The sequence below is a fragment of the Eschrichtius robustus genome, chromosome 14 (assembly GCF_028021215.1).
Source record: "Eschrichtius robustus isolate mEscRob2 chromosome 14, mEscRob2.pri, whole genome shotgun sequence".
NCBI classification, from domain to species: domain Eukaryota; kingdom Metazoa; phylum Chordata; class Mammalia; order Artiodactyla; family Eschrichtiidae; genus Eschrichtius; species Eschrichtius robustus.
In genome coordinates, this window is record NC_090837.1 from 75,628,808 (window position 1) to 75,645,564 (window position 16,757).

Below are 16,757 nucleotides of genomic sequence, written 5' to 3' on the forward strand. Positions count from 1 at the left end.
CTAATTATTAGAGAAATGCAAATCCAAACTACAATGAGGTATCACCTCACTCCTGTTAGAATGGGCATCATCAGAAAATCTACAAACAACAAATGCTGGAGAGGGTGTGGAGAAAAGGGAACCCTCTTGCACTGTTGGTGGGAATGTAAATTGATACAGCCACTATGGAGAACAATATGGAGGTTCCTTAAAAAACTAAAAATAGAATTACCATATGACCCAGCAATCCCACTACTGAGCATATACCCAGAGAAAACCGTAATTCAAAAAGACACATGCACCCGAATGTTCATTGCGGCACTATTTACAATAGCCAGGTCATGGAAGCAACCTAAATGCCCATCAACAGACGAATGGATAAAGAAGAAGTGGTACATATATACAATGGAATATTACTCAGCCATAAAAAGGAACGAAATTGAGTCATTTGTTGAGAAGTGGATGGATCTAGAGACTGTCATACAGAGTGAAGTAAGTCAGAAAGAGAAAAACAAATATCGTATATTAATGCATGTATGTGGAACCTAGAAAACTGGTACAGATGAGCCGGTTTGCAGGGCAGAAGTTGAGACACAGATGTAGAGAATGGACACATGGACACCAAGGGGGGAAAACTGCGGTGGGGTGGGGATGGTGGTGTGCTGAATTGGGCGATTGGGATTGACATGTATACACTGATGTGTATAAAATTGATGCCTAATAAGAACCTGCAGTATAAACAAACAAACAAACAAACAAAAAAAGAGAAAATTGTTTTCCAAAATTTATATGTTAATTATTGAACCATTTAGATTGCCAAGACATTTGAATCTTGCTTTCACCACCTCTGGAATGTGGGCTGCTTCAAATGTTAACTGGCCACTCCTAGGATGTGCATTAAAGTTAGCTTACAACTGGAAATAACAAACTGTACACCGATGGGATTCCTTAAATAAAATGTGGTACCATCGTGTAATGAAACACTCTGCTGTTGAAGTGAAAGCATTAAGCTGGTCTGGGAACTGGTGCGGAAAGACCTCCAGGATGCAGGATTCGGTGAAATGAGCAAGGTGCAGCTGTGGAGGGAGGAATATGCTTTATTTTGTGTATGCGGAGGTGGAGGGGAATGAGAATTTATATTTGTTTTTGCTTATAATTGCAAAAAGAGTCTCTGGAAGGATACACAAGAAACTAATAAGTTCCTTCTGAGGGTAGAGGTGGGAAAGGGGATTGGAAATAGGGCCAACAGGAGTAGGAGTGGAAGCAAGACTTTTCACTGTAATACGTTTTATACTTTGATTTTTTTTTTTAACCATGTGAGTGTATTACCTATTCTAAGCATAAAAATATGTAAGCTGATTTTCACATACCTACATCCTACTGTTTATACCAAAGTATCATAAATAAATTCCAACACAGGCACTATGATAGTGGCCCTCAATCCTGGTGTCACTTTTAAGACAGTGCTTCTCAAACCAGGGGGGCCAGGTACACAAACTCACAGGACAAACATCTTGCTGGAAGGTCTGGAAGGACAACAGATGTAGGCGTAATTGCAGAATAGAATGTAGCTTTGCTAAAAGCCCTCCTGGCTCTCTGCATACAACCAACCGTTGGCCTTTGGTCCTGTGGGGTGGAATGAGCAATGATCAGGGGGTCTCTCTGTGCCCAGCATGATGTGAGGGGTAGTTCCTTGTGAGTTTCATCTGTGTGGGGTTTATGGACTTTCTAAAGCCAATTCCATTTGGTCTCCACAGCACCTCTGGGAAGTAGTAAACATTATCCCCATTGACACGAGAAGAAACTAGGGCTCACAGCCCACATGATTGGATTAAAGTTATTTGACTGAGGTAACTCCTGGATCAGTCTTTTTATTTTGACCCACGACAATGCCTATGTTCTGTTGAAAATTTGTGTATTTCTGCATTTAGTCATTTAAGACAAGAGCTATCATGGTCTTGCTCTTGACCTTTGTTGGGTTTTTGTTTTTATTTACACGGTGAATTTTCCTGATGGTTTCAAGGAACGTCTAAATACACAGGAAATCTGGGGGAAATGAAAGAAGGAAAGATAAATCGGAGCCAAGAGTCTTCACTCCCTGCAACCCGGGAGCCCACAAATGTGACTCTGACCTTTCTCACGGCCATTGCTAAGTTCCTCCTGCCTCGAGGAATGCAGGTAGAATGGCAGGAGGGCAGCACTATGCCAGCTGAGGGAGCTAACATCGCCGTCTATAAGGAGAGATTGAAAAAAAGTCCGGAAGTTGAGAGGCTCTTCCTTTCTTATAGTGACTCACAAAGGAGAAACCCTGGACCTTTTCCAGGAGTGAGGCAGGGGTTGATCTGTTGATAGTTGTTCCTTATCAGTATTTCCGCTCTGACTCACCCACCTGCGACACTCGGTCCAGAGCAGTTGGCACCCTGTAAAGGGCGGGAGCACACAAGGCCACTTCCCTGTGCCATTTGCCCCCTGATCTCAGTGGCTCACATTTGCATCACCCTGATGCTCACCCAGGAATTAGGACATGGCTTTTTCTCATTAGACTCTTCTTTTTTTTAATTTTTTTTTAAAATTAATTAATTTATTTATTTTTGGCTGCGTTGGGTCTTCGTTGCTGCGTGCAGGCTTTCTCTGGTTGCAACGAGCAGGGGCTACTCTTCATTGCAGTGCGTGGGCTTCTCATTGCGGTGGCTTCTCTCGTTGCGGAGCATGGGCTCTAGGCGCGTGGGCTTCAGTAGCTGTGGCATGCGGGCTCAGTAGTTGCAGCACGCAGGCTCTAGAGCACAGGCTCAGTAGTTGTGGTGCATGGGCTTAGTTGCTCTGCAGCATGTGGGATCTTCCCGGACCAGGGCTCGAACCGTGTCCCCTGCATTGGCAGGCGGATTCTTAACCACTGTGCCACCAGGGAAGTCCCTTTTTTTTAATTTTTTTTAAAAAATTAATTAATTTATTTATTCGGCTGTGCCGGGTCTTAGCTGTGGCACGTGGGATCTTTGTTGCAGAGTGCAGGCTTCTCTCTAGTTGTGGCCCGTGGGCTCAGTAGTTGCAGTTCACAGGCTTCTTTGCCCTGCAGCATGTGGGATCTTAGTTCCCCAACCAGGGATCGAACCTGCATCCCCTGCATTGGAACGTGGATTCTTAACCACTGGACCACCAGGAAAGTCCCTCACTTGACTCTTAAATTAACAGGATGAAAGGTAAGACAGGTGAAAAGCATTGCTTTCACTGGAGGGAAATCAAGACCTACAGCAGGAGACGGAAAGGACCAATCTTGGTTTAAGGCTCTGTCACCATCTTGAAATCCTTAATAATTTTACCTTTAAAAAAGTTATGGTGGTAAAATATACATAAAATTTACCGTTTTCACCATTTAAGTTTACAGTTCAGTAGCATTAAGTACATTCACAATGTTGTATAATTATTGCCGCTATCCATTTCCAGAACTTTTTGATCACCCCAGACAGAAACTCCGCATCCAATGACTCCCCATCCTTCCCCGCCTCCAGCCCCTGGTAACCTATACATCACCTTCTATCTCTATGAAGCTGACTGCGCTAAGAAACTCATGTAAGTGAAATCATATGGCATTTGTCCTTTTGCGTCTGGCTTATTTCATTGGGCACAGTGTCTTCAAGGTTCATCTATGCTGTAGCATGTGTCAGAATGTCGTTCCTTTTTAAGACTGAATGATATTCCATTGCATGGAATATATACTAAAGTGCCTTTAGTTTATCCATTCACCCCTCAGTGGACACTTAGGTTGCTTTCACCTTTTGGCTATTGTGTATAATGCTGCTAATTACTTTGGTGTACAAGTTGCTATTAGTTTTTAATTATTTTTAAAAATGGGGTTATTTAATAATAACTGGAATTTGATAGATAAAAACCTTCAAAACCCAAGGCCAATTGACAGGAAATAGCAAAAAGGATCGTGGGTGATAAAAATAGAAGGAAATTTGCTCAAGGGCAAGGTTGTTTCCTGCTTGATTTTCTTCCTTGTTCATTTGTGTCAACCTGTTCCTCCTTAACCAGTTGTTAGACACCTCGTTACTTTAATAATAGCTTTGGCCGGGGAAGGAAACACTATATTAAATATACCCACTGACTATAAATGTATCCCAATTTCAGAAATGCTCCGTGTGGATAACTGTTAAAGCTGGGTGATGGGTAAATGGAGATTCACTATACTATTCTACTTTTTAATGTTTAATATTTTAATAAGAAAATAAAAAATAATTTGGAAAACTTTAAAAATGTATCTTGAAGTAGAGGAAAGAGGGTTCATTCTATTCCCTGACTTAACCCACCTTTCCTGGCTCAGTCTCCATCCCGGAGGTTGGAGGTTGGAGACTGGTTTGCGACCCCGGGTCCTAACAGAGTGCTGGGTGCCCCCAGGAGGCCTCCCAGGGACCCGGAGGGGTACAAGCAAGTTGTCCCAGACTTACTCCCCTCCTTCTCAACCTCTGGCCCCATTTACTGTAGTGAAAGGAATTCCAGTAAAATTAACATCCTGGATGGAGAAGCAAGGAGAAGAGGAGGTGGGGCACCCCTAGCTCGGCACCCGAGAGGCCCAGCAAGAGCCGAGCTGCCAGGGAGAGGGGGCAGGGCTGTACAACAATGCTTCCTTCAATCCCCAACCTCCACTTCCTTATATTAGGAATCTGAACAAAAGAAGGAACATTAAACCCTATAGTAATACTCTGCCAGCCTTTCATGTGGTCTGGGAACATCTGCTTGAGAAACCACACACTGCGGGGTGAGTCACTGGGGTCTGGCCTCGCATTGGCTGAGAGGATCTCCTGATGCCGGAGGAAAACTGGCCTTTCTCCTATTGGAAGGGAGCAGCCCCAGAGCCTCCAGCAACGCCTTGGCTCGGGTGATGCTGAAGCTCATGGCCACCACCGTGGCCTCCCAGCTTCTCCTTGGCCCCTGGCAGTGTGCACGGCTTCCCAAAACTGTCTGCGGAGTTTGGAAGAGGTTGGAAAAATGATAAAGACAGCCGCAGGGTGGCCGGCAAAATCTGAGTGTGAGGGTCTGACCCTGAAAAACTGACCGCTACACCACACCTCGTTTAAATGAGCTGACTGGTCACTCCCGCGGGTGTCAGTCCTGATGTGATTGAAAATGTGTGATGGCTTCTTGATCCCACAGTAAAAATCTCATTTTCCATAGTAGCAGCTCATTCCTGGTTTGTACGTTAAGATTTGGGCCTGGCAGGCAGGTCCCAAAGCAGCCCAACAAGGGCAGGGTCCTATGTGAAAACCTGTGGCCTCGGTCCTCTGAAATCCTAGAAGGTGGATTCACGGGTTCTCCCATGACAGCTGTCTAGAAGGGGCTGGCCGTGGTTACAACGGGCTCCCATTTTCAGGGCCAGTTCTGAGCCATTTCTTCTCCCCTCCATCTCTGCTGGCCACCTCCCTCTGGTTACCATGGACACAACTTTTCCATTTTCTGGAAACATATTTGAGAAAAAGAGTAAAGAAGCCATCTCTAATATCTTTGCATACAATGTGTCTGGGACAATATCAAAGTTCTACAGGCTTCGTGAAAAGGGCTTGGAGGAACCACAGCAGGAACAATAACAGCTGTTTTGTTTTTAGGTCAATATGTGCTGAGCTTCCGTGGACTATTCCATTTAACACTTTCCACAAACTGCCTAAGATAGTATTACAATTTTACAGGTGGAAGCCGGTCCAGCAACTTGTCCAAGGCCACATGTGTTGTAAGCGGCAGAGCTGACCCTGACTGAGCCCAGACCCCTGAAAGACCTCGAGAGCACCAGCTTAGAGCTCATTGTTCAGCGAGGCTGAGGTTCCCGGTTCTAAAGCACTTGCTTGAGGTCACACAATTAGTTAACAAAAGAGCTGGGATGAGAATCAGGTGTCCTGCCTCCTAGGCCAGGGTGACATGGTTGAAAGAGCTTGTACTGACAAGTAACCGTGGGCTGATTAACATCTCCGAACTCCAAGTTCCCCTCTGCAGAATCAGCGTGGAAATCCCTACCTCATAGTTTGGAGTGAAGAGTAAATGCCATAGTAAATGCCATACAAAGCCCCAGTGTTGACCCTGGCACTTGTTAGGACTGAATCATACTACTATTACTAATATTATTATTTACCCTGGCAATGGTGCTGTCCTATTTCACTCACAAAGTTCCTCCTCGTCTGCTGAAATAATAAGCAGGCCTTGTTTCCTTAACTGGACAGGGACACGGCCGGGAACAGGGCAGGCCCTTGTAGATCCTTAGTCTTACCTACCCTGTTTTTTGTTGTTGTTGTTTTTTAATCTTGGCTGTGCCACGTGGCTTGTGGGACCTCAGTTCCCCCACCGGGGATTGAACCCAGGTCACGGCAGTGAAAGCCTGAATCCTAGCCACTAGCCCATGAGGGAACTCCCTCACCTGGCCTATTGTTTGGAGAAACCATTCAAACCCAAGGCTGGGTTCTGAGAACTGGGCTGAGATCTGGCCCAGAGCTGACTGACCACTGTGAGTGAGGAGGTGGCAGTCAAGTGACCAATGTCTTGGTTCGCTCAGGACTCAGGGGTTTTCTTGGACATGGAACTTTCAGTCCTAAAACCTAGGACCGTCCTGGAAATGGCTGGCCACACAAGATGGCAGCAAGTCTAGGCCAGAGTGCATATCCTTGGGGAGCTCTGGGCATTTTGGGGGGCGCTGATCTGTTGGCACCCACAAGGGTGCCGAGAGTGAGGTGGCTAGGGATTTGCTCAGCCAATTGGCAGAGGTCCTCTCTCTCTGGCCAAGAGTAAAGAGAATCCACCTTACTCTGTTGAATGAGACTTGAAATCAGGTAACTTAAGTATGAAACAATCGCAGCAACTATTGGAGGACACGAAGGACTCCTCGCCCCTCGCTAGGCCTTTGGGGCGCCCTCAGCTGCTCTGCTCCTTCCGCTGGGAGCACCAACGAGCCGCTCCCTAGAGAGGGGCAGCTGCAGAGAGAACCCCAGCCTGCTGGGACCAGGGGTACGGGCTCCTCATTGCCAGGCCCCCTCTTAGAGGCTTGGGGGCATTTTGTATGTGTGATTTTGCATTATTTTTCTTAAAGAAGGTCCTCAAACTGCATAAGCTTCCGGGTCCCTCAAAGCCTGGATCCACCCCTGGCTGAAGGCAGTGTCTATCAGGGCTGAACTTGGACCTCAGCAGGGCAGGAAATTGCTCCCAGAACAGAATTTAGGGCATCTCCAGCCTCAGAGCCTGAAGCCACCCGTGGGGAGTCATTGCCCAGTGAAGGTGAAAGAATTTGGAGCAATGAAGACATCCCTGGGGAAAATAGCTATGATCCGAAACTCCCACAGGGCAGGGCCCGTGGGATGGAGGGGTTACAGAGAGCTAAGGGAACAATGCCTTGAAAAGAAGGAGACTGGCCCCTTACTGCCACTGGACTTCTGGTGGGTAGCATCTTCCCGGAAGCTTTGTTCTCAGCACTGGATTCCAGGAAAGATGAGGCTTGCTGGTGCCCCCTAGGGCTCAAAGGCTGGAGGGTAGCCGCTGAGGAAAAGGCACTGTGGGCCCTGAGCTGTGCGGCCCTGGGCAGGATGCTTCCTCCCCCATCTGCAAAACGCCTGACTCTTAAGAACCCGCCCAGCTGAGAAATTTGATGAGACAAACTAGAAACCCAGCCTGCTACTCTCTCTCCATCCTCTGCAAGAACTGCCCCATTCCATCAAAAAAAAAAAAAAAAAAAAGGAGCAAAATGGTCCAAGGTCATGGGGTGAATCTTTTGTCAGTCTGTGCATCTGTGCAAGGCAGGAACCCCAGGCAGGAAAGAACAGTCTTGACCTCCAGCTGCTCCCCTAGCAGTGTGGCAAATAGAATGGGCAGGAGTTTCGGAGACCGGATCTCAGTCCTGGCTATTACTGTCCTCTGTCCCCACGTCTGTCTATACCTGCAGGGGGAGGAATGCCACTAGCATTCTTATTCTGATTTTTTCGGAGGGTGTTGTAAGAATCAAATATGAAAGGATAAAGTTCCACTCATACTTAAAGGATTATTGTTTACTTAATTCCTTGAAAGAAAATCACAGTGAGAACTTTCTCCATCCCAGGAGGGCTGAGTTTATTGAGAATAATTTCAACACCTTCCAGTGTGACTTTCACACCTGGCCTAGCCTGCTGGTAAATGCTCATCCCGGAGACCTTTCAGCTGGATCTCACTGTTATGAAAAGGGATCAAATTGGCCTAGTGTATTGGCCTAAAATGTCCCCATGTTTATTGATGGGTTTCCATGTTTATTTAATGTTCCCATATTTATCACAGCAGGCTAGGGCCAGTAGTCCAAAGCCTGTCAGTGCCAAGCTCAAATTGTTACACATCTAACTGCTTTAAATATAATCCAAAGAGACATTTTTAGCTATTTAGAGCCTACCTACTTTGCATGCCCTATGAAACTGCACAGAACATCTGCCAACCAGAGATGATCTGACCCAGAGACCACGCCCCCCAAACCTTGCTTCTGAGCGACACCACCTAGATATGTAAGCACCCTCTCTGCCCTCCACACCCACCCTGCCCCAGAGTTCTCTTGCCTCACGCCCCTTCTGAGCGGTGGCCTTTTGCCAGGGTCTCTAGAAGGTCTCTTGCTGGAAGGGCCTTCGCCTCCTATTGTCCAAGTGTCACCGAATAAAGCTTGCGTGTGACTGCCTCTCATGGTCCTGTCTCTTCCTTGATCAACCCTAAAGTCCTCGAACTTACCACACTCACTCAGCCCCGACCTGAATCAGAAAACCTCAGACATTTTCCCAGGGGTCACCTTAGGTGTTTGTACAAACATCAGCAAGCCTCCTAAGTCTGAAAGTTCTCCACACAGAACTTCACTCCTCAGCACTCAGGGCCTTTGGGGTGGCAGCAGCTCCTGGAAACCAGAGGGGCAAACCCCCAAACCCAGCCCTAGCACTCCAGGTGTCAGGCTTGTGAGGAAACCTGTGGTCAGACACGTATGGCTGGAGGTGGGGATGGCTCCAGAGTCCACCAGGTTTGCGCCTGGGATAGGATCAAGGCAGACAGGGCTCCAGGGTGCTGTCGCCGTAGGTTGGAACTTGGCAGGTAATTTACCCAAGAGAGATCACTGAAGAGTGAGCATTGAAGCTGGAGGGATCTCTCGTGGGGGCCAAGTGCAGCTTCATTTTACAGAGAAGGAAGTTTAAGTCTGGGAAGTTGTGTGAAGTGACTTGCCTGGTCACATACTAATTACTGACAGGGCTGGGGAGCCTAATCTATTACTTTTCAACGACAATACCCTACTTAAACATGCACAGGGCCAGTTTGTACCAGTGAGCTACTGACGTGATGTGCTATGAGAACAGTACCTGCAGATTGGCCGTTCACTTTATCTGACAGCTGTAAAATCAGAACATCTCATTTCCCAGCTACAGTGACTGGTTCAGGGTGAGAATTATGTCAGCCGGGGTATGTCCTCGCTAGCTACACACAAACCTGGGCAGTGTGGGTCTAGACCTGCCGTGGATCCCTTGCCTCACGTAGAGAATGAGGATGAAGACTGGAGATAGAGACTGAATCCTGGCAACATGGTTTGAGCTTCTGGATCAAGCCTCACCTGAAGTTGTCCTGGGGCTTTTCAGTCATGAAAGACCTGGAATATCCCTTTCCTACATAACAAATTTGAGTCAGATTTTCTGTCATTTGTGGCATACCCTGGGGTGACAAATCGGCCATCTCCCTGCGGTTATTTTCTACCATCATTCTTTGGTTGTGGTCCTTCTGATCACTCGTGTGGATGCAGATCCACCTCCTGCGGTTCCCTCTTGTGATGCTCTCAAAGTTCAGCTCCGTTTGACAAACATTTCCTGGACTTCTACTGTATCCCAGGCCCTGTGTTATGCTTTGGGAAGGAAACAAAATTTTTAGGACACAGTTCCTGCTTTCAAGGAGTTTATAGACTCAGAATATATTATTAAATGAACTGCAACACACAGTGATATGTGCACGTTTACAAGTCCAAAGCAAGACCCAGAAAGAGTACCTAAGAGGAAGAAATTCAGTGTCAGGAGGTGAGGCAGTTACACTGAACGATAAAGTGAGAGTGGCTTGGAAGCAAGAGACTCTTGGATGATGACAGCTTTTTCCTAACATTAGTTGGCCTGGCTTTAAGTGGTTGTGGTTCCTTAGCACCCCTCCTCCAAGACTAGTTCTTTCCAATGTGTGATGCCTTCTGGAGAGAAGTTTAGATTAAGTACCTCAGGGTCTGAGCTAAGGGCCATTTGGCCATATGGGCTACTCTGGGGTTTTCAGTTTGGAGAAGAGATGAATATTTTCAAATGTATATTTTGATGTTTATGTTCATATACTTGAGGATATATGGAGAATAAGAAAGCACTTCATTTATTTTATGAGGTCTTAGAAAACTGAGACAGGACCAATATGGGCAGATGTTATGAGACCCTTTATAAAACCCTGGCTGAGCTGTCTAGCCTTTCCTCATGCCATTCCTGTCCCCCTCCTCCCCTCCCCCACCCCATACTTGCCACATGGGACCCTTGAGCAAAACTGAACTACTTCTTGTTCCCAAGACACACTGGGAACTGTGTGTTCCCAGTATCCCTCTACATCTTCTTCTTCCAGGAAGGCCTCCTTGTTCACCAACACAGGGCCTCCTCATCCTCTGCACTTCACCTACAACCTTCCCAGCCCTTCCTGGGAGACCCATGTTTTCCTTTCCACGTGTGTCCCACATCCTTTATACACACCCTGTGGAGGGAGGGGAAGAGAGCAAGAGACCTAAAGACAGGAAAGTGTGAAATTGAGGAAACAGGAGGCTCTGCAGGGCCCAGGCCAGCAAAGCTCAGTCAGACAGGTCATCCTTTTCTCTGCCGCCATTGAGGGCCACTGCTAACAGTGGTCAGCTCTGTCACCCATTGGGACTTCTGTTTAGAATGACATCCTCTGTGCCCCGAGATGCTTTCAAGGCCCTTCTGGAAGGATCTAGCTCAGCTGGACAACCCCTGCCCAACTGCTGAAACCACCCATAAGCCACCTGCTACCCCAAAAGCACAGTTGTCCTCAGATTGTGCTGTTATTGGTGGCAGGGATGTCTCCTCTCTGGGTTGGATGTTTTTTGGAACAGCAGCTGTATATTTTCATTTTTCTGTCTTCAATGCCTAGCACACTACCTTGCTTATAGAAGATACTCAATAAATGTATGTTGAATGAGTCAGTGATGAATAAATGCAAGAATGAATGAATGAACACTTCCCATGGATGGAGACTTGTGATTTAAAAAAAACCCACTGGGTTCTGATTATGCTAACTATGGGCTTTGGAAGCCTTATCTTTCTCACCTGACAAATGAGGACAGTGGACACCTGTGTTCAGGCTCAAAACTTTGGATTCTACAAAAAATGGGCAGAAGATCTCAGAAGACACTTCTCCAAAGAAGACATACAGATGGCCAAAAAGCACATGAAAATATGCTCAACATCACTAATTATTAGAGAAATGCAAATTAAAGCTACAATGAGGTATTACCTCACACTGGTCAGAATGGCCATCATCAAAAAGTCTACAAACAATAAACACTGGAGAGGGTGTGGCGAAAAGGGAACCCTCTTGCACTGTTGGTGGGAATGTAAATTGATACAGCCACTATGGAGAACAGCATGGAGGTTCCTTAAAATAACTACAAATAGAACTACCATATGATCCAGCAGTCCCACTCCTGGGCATGTATCCAGAAGAGACGAAAACTCTGATTCAAAAAGATACACACACCCCAATGTTAATAGCAGCACTATTTACAAGACGTGGAAGCAACCTAAATGTCCATCGATAGAGGAATGGATAAAGAAGATGTGGTACACATATGCAATGGACTATTACTCAGCCATAAAAAAGAATGAAATAATGCCATTTGCAGCAACATGGAGAGACTTAGAGATTATCATACTAAGTGAAGTAAGTCAGACAGAGAAAGACAAATATCATATGATATCATGTAAATATGGAATCTAAAAAAATGATACAAATGATCTTATTAATATTTACAAAACAGAAACAGACTCACAGACTTTGAAAACAAACTTATGGTTACCAAAGGGGGAAGGTGGGGAAAGGGATAAATTAGGAGTTTGGAATTAACCTATACACACTACTATATATGAAACAGATAATCAACAAGGACCTACTGTATAGCACAAGGAACTCTACTCAATATTCTGTAATAACCTATATGGGAAAAGAATCTGAGAAAGAATGGATATATGTATATGTATGACTGAGTCACTTTGCTGTATACCTGATACTAATGCAACACTGTAAATCAACTATGCTCCAATATAAAGTGAAAATTAAATGGAAAAAAATGTGGATTCTAAGAGTACTGAACTTTCTTACAATGACAAGCTTCCCCGAGTGAAACCTGCTGCAAGAGCTCTTAAAATGCTCTTTCAGTCTGATGATTCCCGTTGGAATCCTGCACAGGCTGGAGGACCAGGTGCCACCACCGCAGCCCCTTCTTAATGCAAAGGCTCTTTGTGCTAACTTGCCCAGGGTGCCATGTTAGTTAGGGTAGAGCTGGATACCCCGTCCAGTTCTCTTTCTACAAGACCACGCTGCCCCATCACACTGATGATAGCTAGAGGGCTGCAGACATTTAAATACGCCAAGTGCACGCCAGAGAAACCAGTGCAGTTGCTAACTGAAACCTGGGGCCATAACTGGAGGGGATAAAGGGACGTTGGTCTCATTGGAAATGTAAAACCAAGAAAGAGACTGGCGAGACTTCTTGGCACCCAATTTGGGTTAGAAGAAGTGAAAGAGAAACTGGGAAATGGAAATGAAGGGAAGAAGGAGTTTGAAAGGAGGTTATTATAAGACACTGGCCGGTTGGACTCGGGGCCAGTTTCCTTCTAGTAGCTCTGTGCCATTCCCAGCAACAAGGGGTGGCTCTTGGCTGGGGAGCCTTGCTTGGCTGTGGTACAGGAGGAAGAGATACTGGGCTATGGGTTTGGGGTCATTGTGCTTCAAAGTTAAGAGGGTGGAAGGTTATAAACTCCTAATTCCACCTGACTCTCTTGAAGAACAGGTGGAAAAGGACGGTTCACTTCCCTGGAAAGAAGATTTTAGAATATGGCAGTGGCAGCTGATGCATGATAAGTTTCAGCATCCAGGAAGCCTGCTCTTCACCCTGTGGTTGAGACCAGAAGCTGTTCTTCAGAATGGGGAGAAACAGAGAAGAGTTTAATGTCAGATGTCTATGCCAAAAATTTAGGAGTTTAATTTTCCTGGTTCTGTTACCCCAAGAGATTTTGGCTTCAGCGGGATTTTTGGAGGCATGTTTCTGTGGTTAGATGTTAGAGCTCCAAGTGGAAAAGTTAAGCACATTTCTTTCAGGCTGCATGTGGCGGACACTGTTAGTTGGCTACCCCCAAAGTCTCTCTCAACTCCCTTCTACCTTGCCATTTCTCCCTATCAAGGTTAGAATTTGTTACATATTCACTTCCACAGTCTTCCTTGAAGATAGGGGTGAGCATATGACCCTGTTCTAACCCATGAGATATAAATGGAAGCCTAAGAGGGTAGAAGTTAGGGGATTCTGAGAAAGTTTATGCCTTCATAATAAACATAATTATCTATCCAATCATAACATAATCATCAAAGTGATATCCTATCACCTTTGCCATATTCTAGTCCCACAAAAATTGCTTTTTGAAAAAAATCATACCTCAGTTTTACAAGTTTGGAATTGCTACATATTCTCTTCCCTTCTTAGAGATTCAAAATACACACAAGCATATTAAATGTACTGAGAAGTCTTGGTTATCAGTTATGAAGACATCCACCTGCAAAAGCAGAAAATTCAACTGCTTTTTTAATAGAGCTTTTTTTTTTTTAAGACAAGAAGCCTGGAGAGACCTTGGTTCAATAAACTAGTCGTGCCAGAGCAGATGTCACTGCAATTTTCTTGGTCTTCCCTCACAATGGTGTGATGGCTGCTGTAGTTCCAGCTATCACATTTGTATTTACAGTAGGTAGGAGGAGGAAGGGAAAATCCCAAGTTGGCCCTCTGTTTTGTTTATTATGAAGGCAAAACTGTACCTCATTTTACTGTGCTTTGCAGATATGGCATTTTTTACGAATTGAAGATTCAGGGCAACCCTGCATTATCAGATGATGATTAGTATTTTTTAACAATAAAGTTATTTAAATTAAGGTATGTACACTAATCATTAGAGAAATGCAAATCAAAACCACAATGAGGTATCACCTCACACCAGTCAGAATGGCCATCATCAAAAAATCTACAAACAATAAATGCTGAAGAGGGTGTGGAGAAAAGGGAACCCTCTTGCACTGTTGGTGGGAATGTAAATTGGTACAGCCACTAGGGAGAACTGTATGGAGGTTCCTTAAAAAACTAAAAATAGAATTACCATATGACCCAGCAATCCCACTACTGGGCATATACCCTGAGAAAACCATAATTCAAAAAGAGTCATGTACCACAATGTTCATTGCAGCTCTATTTACAATAGCCAGGACATGGACACAACCTAAGTGTCCATCAACAGATGAATGAATAAAGAAGATGTGGCACATATATACAATGGAATATGACTCAGTCATAAAAGAAATGAAATTGAGTTATTTGTAGTGAGGTGGAGGGACTCGAGTCTGTCATACAGAGTGAAGTAAGTCAGAAAGAGAAAAACAAATACCATATGCTAACACATGTATATGGAATCTAAAAAAAAAAAAATGGTTCTGATGAACCTAGGGGCAGGACAGGAATAAAGACACAGATATAGAGAATGGACTTGAGGACACGGGGAGGGGAAAGGGTAAGCTGGAACGAAGTGAGAGGGTAGCATTCACATATATACACTATCAAATGTAAAATAGATAGCTAGTGGGAAGCAGCTGCATGGCACAGGGAGATCAGTTCAGTGCTTTGTGACTACCTAGAGGGGTGGGATAGGGAGGGTGGGAGGGAGGTGCAAGAGGGAGGGGATATGGGGATATATGTATGCATATAGCTGATTCATTTTGTTATACAGCAGAAACTTAACACACCATTGTAAAACAATTATACTCCAATAAAGATGTTAAAAAAAATTAAAGTATGTACATTGTGTTTTTAGATATGATGCTATTGCATACTTAATAGATTACAGCGTAGTGTAAACAACCTTTTTTTTAAAATAAATTTATTTATTTATTTATTTATTTATTTATTTATCTATTTTTGGCTGCGTTGGGTCTTCGTTGCTGTGCAGGCTTTCTCCAGTTGTGGCGAGCGGGAGCTACTCTTGGTTACGGTGCGCGGACTTCTCATTGCAGTGGCTTCTCTTGTTGTGGAGCACAGGCTCTAGGCGCATGGGCTTCAGGAGTTGCGGCACGCGGGTCCTGTAGTTGTGGCTCGCAGGCTCTAGAGCATAGGCTCAATAGTTATGGCACACAGGCCTAGTTGCTCCGCGGCATGTGGGATCCTCCCGGACCAGGGCTCGAACCCGTGTCCCTTGCATTGGCAGGCGGATTCTTAACCACTGTGCCCCCAGGGAAGCCCAGTGTAAACAACTTTTATATGACCTGGGAAACCAGGAAATTCATGTGACTCAATTTATTGAGGTATTTGCATTATCGTGGTAGTCTGGAACCAAACCCCAAATATCTCTGAGGTATGCCTATACTGATTTCTGACTCACGGATACTGTGAGGTAATACATGTGAGTGTCATTTTAAATGCTAATTTTTACACCACAGTAGAAAACACCTGGGAAAGTGCCAGCTCCCAATATAAGTCTCCAACTTGTAGGTTGGTTCTGGTACACGGTGTCTGGGGCTAATGGTTTTCCCATGTGGCCCACTTACTTTTCTTGGGTACTTTTCCTCCAGCAAAGGTGTTCTAATCTAGCAAGCTCTTTTATATATAAAACGCTCAAAAAATGAAACAGCTCCAAACACATGATGTTCTTCCATGAGTTTCATCACCTCTTATTGGTCTTTGAGTCTTTAGAAATACCTCGTATGGAGCGTTCATTCCAGGTTCCATAGACTTGCGGAGAAATTGGCTGACCTCACTGGGGGTTCTGGGTTTTTATGGAGGGTTCATTCATAGGCAATGATCAAATCATTGGTCACTGGCTACAGATTCAACCTCTAGCCCCTCTCCCCTCCCTGGAGGTCTAAGGGTGGGACTGTAAGTTCTAACCCTCCAATCGCAGGGTTGGTTCCCCTGCCCTTAAGTGACGTAGGGCCAATCCAAATTCATTCATTAACATAACAAAAGACACTTTGATCTGTCTTACCACTTAGAAAATTCCAAGGGTTTTAGAAGCTCTGTGCTAGAAATGGAGATGAAGACCAAATATATACTTCTTATTATAAATCACAATACCCCAGTCCACTCCCTGCTCTTCATACATTCACCCCTTATAGCAAAACAATCATAAAGGTCTCAAAAGACACTGGCACATTACTAGAATCTCATTCAGTCATTAATAACTCTCCAGTCCGTCATCATATCGCATGAAAGTGTCTCCCAGGGCAAGGCCACTTGAGTTTCCAGGCTTCCATTCTACCTTGTCAGCTTCCCAAGGCAGGAGCGTTGTCTGCAAACACAGCTGCACACTTTCAGGCATCGGATATGACTGAACTAAGAGTCAATATCATCTCTTCTCTGAACCTCTCTCAAGGTGTTAATGTTGGATTTCCCTTATTACATAACCCATCTATTCATTCCCTCACCTTCAGCTACTCTTTTTTCTTTTCTCCATTTATACCCAAACCATTCCACCTTCAGAAGG